At 44.5% G+C, this 14,215-nt stretch overlaps 1 long non-coding RNA gene across 1 annotated transcript; it reads left to right on the plus strand.

Annotated features, from left to right (window-relative positions):
• Positions 1-496: 496 nt before the first annotated feature.
• On the plus strand, positions 497-4,356 carry LOC126495275 (uncharacterized). Its single transcript, XR_007590125.1, has 3 exons — positions 497-701; positions 1,757-1,829; positions 3,969-4,356. It is a non-coding gene; the product is annotated as an uncharacterized lncRNA (long non-coding RNA).
• The last annotated feature ends 9,859 nt before the right edge of the window (positions 4,357-14,215 follow it).

Consider the following 14,215-nt stretch of genomic DNA (forward strand, 5'->3'; position numbering starts at 1 on the left):
CCAAGTGCTGTGCTTAGTCTCTGGCAGTGCGTGCCTGTAATCCCGGTGTTCAGGTGGCACAGGCAGTAGGATCAGAAGTTTAAGGTCATTTTCAGCTACACAGTGAGTTCAAGGCCAGAACTGAATAAATAAAACCTTGTCTCAAGAAAAAAAAATCAGGATACTCTCCTTCATAAATAAACACCATACTACATCTAAGAAAATTAACTTAATACAATCTAAGAAAATTCCATCATGAAGCTTTACAAATTTATAAAATGCAAATTTCTCCATGTACTAGAAAATGTTCTGTTGCTGTTTTTTTTTTTTAATTCTTCTGCCTGTGCAAAAAGTAGTAGATAATTGACTTGAAGAGGGAGAAAGGCCAAACACCATGACTCAGCAACAGTCTACCAAGAGACTGTTTTATGGGGATGCCATGGCTCTAGACATGATGCAATCCTCATGATGTATGCCTGTGTAGTTACTAGAACTAGAGAATTCACATCACTTTCCCATGCTTCCTTCCTTCTCCCTCTACCCCTCTCTCTTTCTTTCTTGGTCTCACTGTGTAGCCCAGGCTTGCCTCAAGCTCACCAACCTCCTGATTCTGCCCTCCAAGTGCTGGTATTCTAGGCAGATGTCTGGTTTGGAATTCAAGATTCTGAGATCTCTGCATCCAGACATCTACCGGCGCTGCAGTGAGAAGAGGGAGCATGGAGGTGAGCTAGTTTCTCAGTGTTCCTCTTACTCATGCTGAATGTGGAAAGAAGCAGTGTGTGTGTGTCTGTGTGTGTGTGTGTGTGTGTGTCTGTGTGTGTGTGTGTGTACCTATGAAGCTCAGAAAAGAGCACCAGATCCCCTGAAGCTGGAGTTACAGACAGTTGGGAGTGGCCTGATATGGCAACAAGTGCTCTTAACCCCTGAGCAACTCTCCAGTCCTTCAAATTGCTTTACTGAGATGGGGTGTCATGAAGTCTGGGCTGGCCTTGAATTCCCTGTATACTGGGAGATGATATTAAACTCTTGATTCTCCTGCCTCGACCTCCAAGTGCTGAGGGTCTAGGCAATCACTATCACGTCTATTGTGTAATACTTCCCTCTGAAATTAAAATCTTCCATCTTTGGTAAACCCAATTCAATGCATGGTTCACCATGTTACTGTTTGGTCTGCCATCAGTTCTCCATCCAGCTCTCTTGGCCAATTATTTGAAGCAAGTTTGGTAAGAATAAGGAGGGTGGCTACGGATATGGCTCAGTGGTTAGGAGCATTTGTTGCTCTTACGGAGGCCTGGGTTCAGTTCTTGGCACCCACCTGGTGGCTCACAACCATCTAACTCCAGTTCTAGGGAATCTGATATCTTCTTCTGACCTCCAAGAACACCCACACACATAAAATGAAATAAGTAAATCTGGAAGGAAGGAAGGAAGGAAGGAAGGAAGGAAGGAAGGAAGGAAGAAAGGAAGAAAGAAAGAAAGAACAGTGTGCCAAGGCAGCCTATACAAACGAGCCCACTACCAGCAGCTATCATTTGAGAAGCAAAACCTGTGAACAATCAAATGATCTCTAGGTTAAGAAAAGCATTCCTGGAGCTGGAGAGATGGCTCAGTGGTTAAGAGCACTGTCTGCTCTTCCAGAGGTCCTGAGTTCAATTTCCAGCAACCACATGGTGGCTCACAACCATCTGTAATGAGATCTGGCGCCCTCTTCTGGTGTGTGGGCACATGGAGGCAGAATGTTGTATGCATAATAAATAAATCTTTTTTTTAAAAAAAGCATTCCTTACAGACAAGATGCCAAGGAAGTCGTAGCTGGGACAAACCTGAGAATACTTCCTCCAAAGCTACGAGTGAGTTTCTTATGCACTTTCTCCCCGAAACCTAGCAAGTTACATGCTGCTGTGCATGTCGCTTGCCTCTGAATCCTGTTTCATTGTATTAAAACACTTCAAAATCAAGTAATATCTGTTAAAAGGTGACCATTGTTTCTCAACAGCTCACCGCTTAGTAGCTAGGAATTTACCATGTGATCCTAGAATTTGTGGGTGCCAGTAAGAAGATGAATCCAACTGATGTTTGAATTAACTGGTAACTGATGGTTGGTAAGCTAACTGTTAACATCTCTAAGCCTTTGTGTGCAGAATTCACTCAACAAATACATTTTAGGCAGTGTCCTAGGCATGTGGAGCATGGGGTAAACAAAACAGCTATGCTCCATACTCAGCAAGTGATTCATGAGCAAGATGGCTCAGCAGTTAAGAGTGAATGCTGCTCTTTAGAAAGACGAGAGTTCAGTTCCCAGCACCCAGTTGTGAAGCAATTCACAACTGCCTGTAATGCCAGCATCCTGGGAGCTGACGTCCTCTTCTGGCCTCCCTGGGCATTCTCATGCACCTCACACACATACACACACACTGCATATATATACACTGTATATGTGTATGTATATATATAAATATATATATGAAATGACTGAAAATCTATGTAATGTGTACTCTCTACTACCTGTGTAATTAAGTAACTCATCACAATTGCAATAAAAACTCTTACCTCAGCAGATATGAAGATTAAATGAGTCAATGTGTAGTCAGGAAATTAAAACTGGTATTAGAGTACTGCATTAAAGTTAAATGGACCAGACATGGTGGTACCTGTCTGTAATCATAGCACATAGGAGATTGAGGCTGGAGGTCATGCATTCAGAGCCAGCCTGGACTACAAAATGAGCTGGAGCCCAGCGTTGGATACATAGGAAGGCCCTAGTGAGCAGGATGCTTTTGATTCACATGCATGGAGACTTGAGTTCAGTCCTTGGAACTCACAGTGGGAAGAGAGAACCCACTCCCTAAAGTTGTCCTCTGATCTCCACGCATGTGGATACATGTACATACATACAAAAGTCAAAAATATTTTAAGGGAATCTCTAAAGATGGCTCAATGGCTAAAGCACTTGCTCCACTCATCGAAAAGCTGGGTGTGCTAGACAGTCTAGCAATTGGTGAGTCCCAGGGCCAGTGAGAGACCTTAAGGTAGATGTTGACAAAGGAAGTTGCCCTGTGTTGAATTCCGGTCATATACACATGAACCAGTACACACATGAACATGTACACGTATCAAGCATAAACTAATCAGTCAAGCAAAATGGGCAATGATAGACTTGCTAATCTTCCTAAATGATGCTGGGATTGCAGACATTTGCCACTATGCCTGGACTATGTTTTGAATATACTTAAAATATTAGAAGCAGGGCTTGGAGAAATAGCTCAGCAGTTAAGAGCACTTGTTGCTCTTGCAGGGAACTCACATGGTGGCTCCCGACTCCAGTTCTAGGTATCTGACACCTTCTTTTGACCTCTGTGGGCACTGCACATACAAGATACACATACATGCAGGCAAAACATGCAAACATGAAAAAGGAATAAATTTAAAAAAATGCTAGAAGCAAAAACCATTGTATCTCTTCTGTTCCTTACTAGAAAAAGGAAGAAGTCTCCTTCCCTCATCCTAACACTACCTGGGGGACGTAGGCTTACTAACCTTAGGGGAGAAAAAACACTTATTGCTAATTGCTGTTAGGAAGTACGTTAGCTCAGGGCTCAGTGGTAGAATGCTTGCCTGGCATGGACAAGACCCTTGCATGAAAGAAAGAAAAAGGTAAGAGAAAGGGAGACAGGAGAGAGAGGGAACAATTGCTAGTGTTAATTAGAACCGTCATGCCCAAACTGGACATCTGAGTGCTGGAGGAGAAGGAGACCCCAGCCGAGAGGTTTTGCCAAGTGTTTTCCTGTCTGAGCAAGCCCCAAGTAGAATGCAGAATGAAATGTGTTTTACCCGTGTATGGACAGAACTAGAATCTGTGCAGATGCTGTTGTGATTCACTCAGGAGAGATTCTAACATCGACAAGGTTGTCCTGGAGTTTGTGGCCATCCCCCTTCCTCAGCCTCCAACTACCAGTCTTTTTCTTGTCTTCATGTACTTTCTTGTTCAGATGTTATCCTGTAGGACCTGGGCGGCATGGAGGTCCTGGTCAGCCCGAGCTACAGAGATCAGACCTTGTCAGAAAAAAAGAAAAAGGAAGAAAGAACGAACGAAAGAAAGAAAGAAGTCAGAAAGACAGAAAGAGAGAGAGAGAGAGGACATGAAGGAGCTAGAGCTTCTCTCTTCTCTCCCCACCTTTAAAGTCTCCCCAAAGAGAGAAAACTACATCTTTTACAGTTGCTTTAAAAATTGCAGTTGATTTTGATCTTTTGTGTGTTTAGGGGGAGGGGAACACTTGGGGGAGGAGACATTTTTGAGAGTCAGTTCTCTACTGTGTGGGTCCAAGGAATCAGGCCTTCAGGTGACTGGTTGAGTCACCACACAAACAATGGGGTAAGGCTGGGTGTGGTGGCCCATGTCTTTAACCCCAGCACTCAGGAGGCAGAGTCAGGCAGATGGCTAAGAGTTTGAAGCCAGCCTGGTCTGCATAGAGAGTTGCAGGCCAGCCAGAGCTACATAGTGAGACTGTCTCAGTAAATAAATAAATAAAATCTTTTTAAAGGGCGTGTGTGTGAAAGGTATTTCTGAACTAAGATGCCTGAGACTGACCTCTGACCTCTGGCCTCCGTCCACACCACCTCACATGTGCACCTGCACACATGTCTACACATAAATATGCAGTTTAAAAATCAAAGGTGAAACATGCACTATTACTCAGTTTTAAAGTACCTAAATTTAGTCGGAGTTTTAGGAGGTCCACCTCCTTGTACTTCCAGAATCAATTATTCTCTGAATTTAACAATTCTACCATTCTTTTTTTCCCCAGAATTTTACTTTTCCTGTGCTTTGCTTTGTTTTCTTTTTTTTTTTCTTGTTTTGGGGGTTCGTTTTGTTTTGAGACAGATTTTCAAGTAGCTCAGGCTGACCTTGAATTTGTTATATAGTTTGGGCTAGCCTTTAATTTCTGATCTTCCTGCCTCTGCCTCCCAAATACTAGGATTATAGACGTGTACTATCACAGTGGGATGAGTTCTTGCATATTATATAAGTGAAATTACTAGGTGAAAGATTTCGAGTGATCCTGGCAGGTCCCACGGTGGGTAGGAAACAGTACACCATGCAGACAGTGAGTGAGTGTGAAGTTTTATTAAAGGGACATGTAGGGGGAGGAAGGGAGGGAGGGGAAACAGACCAGTTTACCTCAAGATTGGGAGTGGGCAGAGCTTGTCTCTTAAAGGGACAGGGTACTGACAGGGAAGGCCAGCAAAATTATAAAGCTAGGTCTGTATTTTTTTTTTTTTTTTGCGATTTAACATTCAATTGACTTTTGTGTTTTTTCTTTGGTTTTATGCATACATTCTTGTGTGTTGTTATGTGTATGTGCATACAGTGTGTCTTCCTCAACCTTCTTTTTGGAGATAGGCTGCCTCATTGTTCCTGGAACCCACAGAGTTTGAGGCCAGCCCAGTGTACCTAAGTGAGTTTTAGAGCAGCCAAGGCTACACAGTGAGGCCCTGACTCAAAGAAGAGGAGGAGAAGGAAGAGGAAAAATTTTTAAAAGATAGAGGAACTGTTTAGGAAAGCCCAGTTTAATGGGTCCATTGTCAGCCATGAGTAAAGCAGCTGGAATGCCTGCAGAGATGCCAGCTCCTCCCTAAATCGGCAGACAAAGGGGGAAGCAGAAATACCACAGGAGCCACGTGCAAATGCCACCCTAAAGATACAGGTTCCAGCCTCCAGGCTGAGGAACTTGATTCAGATGAGGGATCTAAGGGAGAGAGACTAGGGGACCAGCAAAGGTCACAAATGTGGTCTTAGGGGTTGTGACCACAACATCTTGAAAACTGAGGGACGTGTGTGGTATAGCCCCAGATAGGAGAAAACAGATTTTGTGAGGAGCTGATTTAAAAGTGTGCCCTGGACTGGTGAGATTGCTTTGTGAGTAAGGGTACATGATGCCAAGCCTAAAGACTTGAGTTAAGTTCCTGGGATCCACATGGTAGAAGAAGGTCGTCCTCTGACCTCCACACATACATACAAATAGACAAATTTAAATAAAGTAAAAATTGTGCTCTAGACGTCAGTGTTACTCGGGCCTGTAATTCTAGCACGTGGGAGGCCGAAGCAGGTGGATTATATGTCTGTTCCCCTTTGCACCTGTCTGTAAGAGCACGCCAGTGTTTGGGTTGTCTAATGGGAGTCACATTACATAAGATAGAGCTATATTTAATACTATAGCTTATGTGAACAAGAGAGAAATATGAATTTGATTACCAAAAAATCATTTCAATACAGAACATGACAAAGCAGGGAGAAACAAAACATCTTGAAGCCTCTCACGCCAGCCGCTGTGCAATGTGTTTACCAGGGAAGTGTTTCCACGTCCTTTCCATTAGGGCATCTCCCAAGTGCTGCTTTCCTGGACCTTTCCCGTCACTAAGGGAAGTCTATGGTGAAGATAGAGAGCTAAATCTTAGATGATGCTCTCTCTCTATCACACACACAATAATGAAATACATAAATAAATAAGCCTATTGTTATAAATAATATGCAGATTAAGGTACATATTGGTAAAGTTGCTGAATGCCAGAGATAGAGAAATGTATTATATCCACGTAAAAGGAATAAATCATATATGAGGGAATAAATCTTGCCTGGCGTGGTGGTGCGTGCCTTTAGTCCCAGCACACATGAGTTTGAGGCCAGCCTGATCTACAAAGTGAATTACAGAACAGCCAGGGCTACACAGTGAAACCCTGTCTACCAACAAACAAACAAACAAAAACAAACAAAACCTCACTTAGTCTTTGATTTAACCAACTGCAATATTCAAAGAAACAATGTGTGGTAGTTTGAATGTAATTGGCCCCATGATCTCATAGGGAGTGGCACTATTAGGAGGTGTGGTTTGTTGGAGTGGTTATGGCCTTGGAGGAAGTATGCATTGCTGGGGCAGGTTTTGAGGTTTCCTATACTCAGGATATTGCCCAGAGTCTTGATTTACTTCCTGTTGCCTGCAAGATGTAGGACTCTCAGCTATTGCTCCAGCACCATGTCTGCCTGCATAAATAACATCATGTTCCTTGACATGATGGCAATGGACTGAACTTCGGAAACTGTAAGCAAGCACCCTTAATTAAGCACTCCTTTTAAGAGTTTCCGTGGTCACGGTGTCTTTTAACAGCAATAGAAACTAAGGGGAAAAAACAAACCAATCATTTTTGAGCCAACTTTTCCTTTAACTATAAAGACAGCCTGGTGTGATGACGCACACCTTTAATACCAGCACTGGGTAGACAGAGGCAGGCAGATCTCCATGAATCAAAGGCCACCCTGGTCTACACAGCTAGCTCTAGGACAGCCAGCACTCTATAGTGACATCCCGCCTTAAAAATAAGTACATAAATAAAGACACTTTAAAGAGTCCACCAGTATGGAAAAGACTATTTGACAAGGAAAGACCACCAATAAACAGATGACTCCAAGAGTAGGAATAAGCATGTCATGGGAGAAGACCAGTAATGAACACCAGGTTTAGACACAGAGCCCAGCGGACCTTATGGGGATTGTGGTATGAGAATCGAAAGTGAATACTGTTAGCCTTTCCTATATGAAAACGGCACGGCCAGCACAATCAGGAGAGGCAGGAGAGGAAGAGAGGGCTGAGGGTATGATAGCTCACGTCCTTGGCTAGAACTCAGCAGATATTGTCTAATATTGAAATGCATTGGTTTTATTTTGGTTGGGTTGGGTTGGTTTTTGTTCAGTTTTGTTATTCTTTGGACTTTGGAAACAGGGTCTCTTGTAGCTCCATTGATCTCCAACTCTCTATATGTGAAGGATGACCTTGAACTCTGAATCCTCCTGCCTCACCCTCCCCAGTGCTGGGAGTTATAGGCCTGTTCCACAACATCTAGCAGGAAGTTTCATTCTTGTTCAGAAAATAGTCTCTCAAGTTCAAAAGTTACTGCTGCTGCTGCTGTTTCTCTTCCTCCTCCTCCTCCTTCTTCCTCCTCCTCTCTCTGCCTTCTTCCTCCTCCTCCTTCCTCTTTTCCCTTCCTTCTTCCTCTTCCTCCTTCTCCTTCCACCTCCTCCTCTTCTTGGTGTGTATGGGTTCTTTCTGCATGTATATCTACACCACTTGGGTGCCTGGTATTCTTGGAAACCAGAAGAGGCATCAGATCTCCTGGAACTGGAATTACAAATGGTTGTGAGGCCTCATGTGGGTGCTGGGACTCGAACACAAGTCTTCAGTAAGAACAGCCAGAGCTCTTAACCACTGGGCCATCTGTCCGGCCCCAGCTTTTGTTTTCCTTGTTTAGTGACATTTTGCTTTGTTTTGCTTTTATGCTGGTTTCATAGTGTTGCTCAGACTGACTTCAAACTCTGTTCTAAACCCTAATACAACAGGGGGAGAAGACAAAAGACTGTTTTAACATGATACAAAGGACAGCTAGAACTGTTACTTGCTTCAATACTTTGAGACATCAAGCCATTAATTCATGAGAAAAGCATTCTGTTGTTTAGACTGTGAACCCATCCTAGACCCTAGGTCAAACCTCTCAGTTCAAAAGAAGGAGCAGAAGCACGCTTGAATTTCCTGACCTTTGGTCAGGGTGAAGTGGATCTACCTGTCTGGGCCATCCTAATGGCCCAAACATCTACTAACTGCACCCTAGGTCAGGGTGTATAGCCACACTTGTCAACAACTTTGAACAAGCATAAACTCTCTGACCTTCAGACAAGTTGGAAATAGGCTCACATTTTTGGGTCTTCATACAAAACAAACTGGATAGTTATAGCTTGCAGTTTTCCTTGTTACCAAATTCAGAAAGAAAAAAACTTAGATAAGAGATGTAAAGTTTATAAGGTTGAAAAACTTAAGAGCTTAAGTTGTTTATCTAAAAAGATGTTTTAAGGTCTAAAAAGATATTTTAGGATGGTAATACATACTTATGATAGAAAGTAGTTTAGGTATAAAACTTTGGACTCACTAAGATAATACAGTACTTTCTCCAAATTTGCCAAAATACATATGGGCTAAACATTGTGAAAGTAATTCTTACCTAATAATTGTCCTTACTGTATTAAAATTAAACCTTTCTTTTTTAGTTAGACAATAGGGGAAACACTGTGGGTATTTGCACACTGTGTGAAGATGTATTGCCATGATTGCTGGAATAAAAAGCTGAACAGCCAATAGCTAGGTAAGAAGTATAGGCAGGACTTCCAGGCGGAGAGAGAACTCTGGAAAGAAGATGGAGTCACCAGTCAGACACAGAGGAAGCAGGACATGCAGAAGGAGAGGTAACAGCCATGAGCCATGTAGCAGAAAGTAGATTAAAATAAATGTGTTAATATAAGTTATAGTTGGAAACAAGCATAAGCTATATGACTTGGGCTTCCTAATTAATAGTAAGTCTCTGTGTCATACTTTTCAGGCTAGTGGTCCTGATGAGAAAGTACTGCTACAGTGTCCTGCGGTTACTTTGGGACATGGTAATAAACATGGACTCCCTGGGCAAACCCATAGTAGAGAAGGGAAACTCCTTCCTCACTTTTGATCTTTTCTATCTGCCTGGAATGCAAATATGACAGCAGCATCTTGGGAACCACCTGGAGCCTCAGGAATCCTCTCACCTCCACATAGACATTAGGGCACACCCCCATCAGTAGACGTAAAAAACACCAGTGCCCAAAAAGAACATTTTGGCTTCTTCTCTTTTAGATGTGGCTCACCATAATCTTGGCGGTTTCAGTACTCAGAAGGAGTATTAGCTACTTTTCTGTTGCAGCGATAAACCATGACCAAGGCACCCAAAAGGAGAAAGGGTTTATTTGGTCTTATGGTTCCAGAGAGTTGGAGTCCATGATGGTGGCAAGGACGTGGTTCAGGAGCAGCAGCTGAGGGTTCACATCTTTAAGCACAAGCAGAAAGAACTCCGCCAGGCTCCAGTCTTTTAGCTCTGGAAGCCCACCTCAGGCTACACACATCCTCCAACAAGGCCACACCTCCTAAGCCTCCCACCCTCCCAAAGAGCATCTCAACCAAGGACCGAGTGTTCAAAGGCTAAGGTCATGGGGGAAAGTTCTCATTCGAACCATCGCAATTGTCTTTGCTGTTGTGGGGTAACTCCTAAATCCTGAGACTTCTAGCTTAGCTGGAGGCAGGTCAGAAGGGCAGAAAATGAAGGAGACAGAGAAGGAAATGAGAGGGACAGAAAAGGCCCTTCACCCAAGGACCTGGTTAGCTTTTTCTTCTGACGGGATCAGGAAACTTGACACACCACTGAAATAGCCAGCTGCCCACAGAGGCAGGAGCATCCTAAAAGAACTGGGGCCCATGAGATGGCTCTACAAGGAAAGGCGTTGGCTGTCAGATCTAATGATTGAGTTTGTTCCTGGGCCCCACAGGTGGAGAGATCCGAGGCAATAAATACAATGGGTTTGAGAATGATCCCTGAACACTAAGTCAGGTAATTCCCCTGTAAACTCACGTTACCACTTTGTTTACAAAAGCGGGTTCCGTAACCTTTAATTACACCTCTGAGCATGGAACCCAGAAACCACAGGACAATAGTCCAAGCCACTGTAAGAACTACGGGCGAGCTGTCCTCTGGGGAACCCATGCCCATACTTGGGTATGTCTTCCCTTTCCCGAGTCTCTTTCTATTAATGTCACACTTAAAATATACATTGTTATCTCTTAATAAATTCCAATTCTACTTTAAACGGGCTTGTTCTGAAATTCTTTTCTACGACCAAGTCAAAAAGCCTGCTCTTACCTGAGTGGAGTCTCTCCCTAAAGGGGAGACCTCCCTGGGGCTATGCTGGCAGCAGTGTGGCGCTGTATCTCTGCCTGTCACGGGGGACAGTCTTACTCTCCAATGACCTTGGAAGAGTATCAGCAGTTTAAGACATCACTTTACCACAGGTCCCCTGAAACACTCACTTCCGTGTCCTTTTCACTTTGCTCTGCTTTTATATTCTGATTACTATTATCTTTATCTTATTGGATGTGTAAAGCTCATTTAAATTTATCTATGGGGAATGTAGAATGTAAATTAAAAATAAAAAACAATTTGCAACCCAACTATGGTGGCACACCTCTGTGACTCCAGCACTTGGGAGACCAAAGCAGGAGGTTCTCACATTTAATATCAGCCTGGCTACAGTGGGGAGATCTTGTGACAATTTGCAATGGAAAGCGGAGACCATCATAACTGTGAATCCAAGCGGGTCTGGGTATGTAGCTCATTGGGAGAGAGCCTGTCTAGTGTGCACACAGTCCTAGGCTCAGTTGGAGGGAAATATCAAGCAGGAAAACGGCATCATTAATATTTCCTGGGACTGGAGACGTATCTCCGTTAGTGGAATGCTTTCCTAGTGTGCATGAGGTCCTAGGTTTGATACCTAGTATCGAATAAAGCCAGGGGTGGTATATGGGCCACAAGAAAACAAAGGGGGGGGGGCGGTCAGATGGTGGTGGCGTAAGCCTTTAATGCCAGCACTGGGAAGCAGAGGCAGGCAGATCTCTGGGAGTTTGAGGCCAACCTGGTCTACAAGAGCTAGTTCCAGAGAAGCCCTGTCTCAGAAAAAAAAAAAAAAAGCAAGTAAGAAAGGAAGGGAAAGGGGAATAAAGAAAAAATAAAATTATAAATCGAAACTTGACAAGGCATGGAATACATCTAAAGAGTAGAAATCCAGGGCCCGTCCCTCAGGGACTGCCTAGACAGGTACCTCAGTTTGGAAGTTTTTCAAAATCTTCCTGATGACATAATCCAGGCCATGATACAACCCGCACCCACACATTCAAAGGAAACCTGGTTTGGGTAACTGGGTGTGATGGGTACTGGAAGGAGGGTGGGGTCAGGGCCGGGGAGAAAAAAGACGATGAGTAACAACCTGAGGTGATAAGGAATCACAAGGAGTATTCAGAGACCCACGGAACTAACATTCTTTCTGCTTCATCCACCAGAGGACAACTCTGGGGTGCTCAACTGAAAAGAAGGGATACACTGGGAAGGCGGGGCTTGATGGTGTAGCTCAACAGGTAGAGGAGCTTGCTTAGAATGCACAAAACCAAAGCTGTGGGTTTAATCCCCAGTACCCCGTAAACTGGGAATGATGGCGCTCAAGGTCTAGCCTGGGGTACATGAGACCCTATTGTTCTTGGTATCTGCGGGGCACTTTGCTTCCATTTTTGCTGGATTTTCATTTGTCCGGTGTATGAGAGGGCTATGCGTGTACCGCAGCAGACCTGTGGAGGTTGGCTCTCCCTTTGTACCAGGGACTGAGCTCAGGTCATCACGCTAGGCAGCAAGCACCTTTACCACTGAGCCACCTTACCAGTCTCTGTGGAAAGTGGATGGTATACACAGACTCTGGTTTTGTTCTGTTTTTCAGTGCTGGGAATCGATCTCAAGGCTTTGCACACGCTGAGCAAGAGCTCTACTCCTGAGTCCCAGCCACTGGCTCTTTTTTTTTCTTTTTTTTTTTTAATTATCAAAGTTTAGCCTTAGTTTAGGCTTGCTTCTATTTATTTATTTTATTTATTTATTAAAGATTTCTGTCTCCTCCCCACCACCGCCTCCCATTTCCCACCCCCACCCCCAATCAAGTCCCACTCCCTCGTCAGCTCGAAGAGCAATCAGGGTTCCCTGCCTTGTGGGAAGTCCAAGGACCAACCACCTCCACCCAGGTCTAGTAAGGTGAGCATCCAAACTGCCTAGGCTCCCACAAAACCAGTACGTGCAGTAGGATCAAAAACCCATTGCCATTGTTCTTGAGTTCTCAGTAGTCCTCATTGTCCGCTATGTTCAGCAAGTCCGATTTTATCCCATGCTTTTTCAGACCCAGGCCAGCTGGCCTTGGTGAGTTCCCGATAGAACATCCCTATTGTCTCAGTGGGTGGGTGCACCCCTCGCGGTCCTGAGATCCTTGCTTGTGCTCTCTCTCCTGCTCCTGATTTGGACCTTGAGATTTCAGTCCGGTGCTCCAATGTGGGCCAGCCGCTGGCTCTTAACTGAAAGTGAGGACCACCGTTCTCAGACGTCCACGCACCTTCCAGCCATCCCAATGGATTGCCTTCCCTTTCCTCGTCTTGAGGATTGTGTGTCATTTGTCTGGTTTCTATGTGCTTACTGCTAATTCAGCCCCGCCCCTCCGGCTCCCCAGGTAGAGTAAATCTCTCGATAAGCTCAAATGCAGTGGGCATCCCACCAACTGCCGCGATTTGAAGGAATCTCTGTCAGGGCCTTTGACCCACTCCCGTCTCTGCGGTTGCTGTCTTGGCCTCTTAGGCAAGGGCCTTGGGATCTTATTTGGCCACCTTCTGGGGACTGTCTACCGGCATAGTTAAGAGAGGGACACTCACTGGACCTCTGTTTGTACGAGCTGGGCACTTCACTGGAGAGTCCTTGGGAAGCCGCTGGTGTTAATAGCTGTAGGAACTTTTCTCCCTCCTGGCTTGTTCAAATTTCCTAGAAAAGCTTCCTCTAGTTTCCTGTCGAGAGGGAATGAGTCTGAATGCTACCCTCGCTGAGTAGAGGGAGAGAGCTATGACCTCAGCATCTTTATGCGGGGTGTGAGGACAACCATCTACTTAAACTTCCAGCTTCCACGAAGATCCCAGGGCAATGATCTGTGAGGCATGTTCCCCGCCCAGAAACCCTGTTCGTTCTGTAAAATTTCCCTGAAAAAGCCTAGTCTCTTTTTCTGAGTGGAAAAGGGACAACTTGTCCACTCCCGAAGGACAGCGAGGAACCGGGTGGTGGTGTTTTAGCCGCTTCTAACAGACTTTAACTCGGCCTTCCTCCCTTTAGGTGCGGCTCTAACCATGAGTCAGCCAGTCAGCCGTTCCCTGGCGCCTCCAGATCCCAGGCCTCTCAGGGGTCCTGTGGTGCAAATGAGTTGCTTCTGGATTTTCTCACAGCTGACAGCATTTGGTCTTCTCATGTCTTCTAATTCAGTTGCCACTGACAGACGACTTGCATCAGTGTTGGAACTGAACCCAGGTCTGGCGCTGCTAAACATAGGATCTGCCCCTGAGGGACACCCAGACAGTCACCAGTGTTTTATCAGTTACCTCTCCTCCAAGGTTGTCATTGTTCTAGGTTGTTTACATTTTTTCAAATTCCTCTGCTTCTCATTATAGTGAACTTCAGAAGGGAAATGTTTATTTCTGCTATGGGTTTTGTTACTGAGGTTTACATTTTGTGTAGAGAAATACTTTTGAGTCTGGGATATAGTTCAATT

The sequence above is a fragment of the Alexandromys fortis genome, unplaced genomic scaffold (assembly GCF_014885135.2).
Source record: "Alexandromys fortis isolate MF-2015 unplaced genomic scaffold, M_Fortis_MF-2015_v1.1 scaffold_397, whole genome shotgun sequence".
NCBI classification, from domain to species: Eukaryota; Metazoa; Chordata; class Mammalia; order Rodentia; family Cricetidae; genus Alexandromys; species Alexandromys fortis.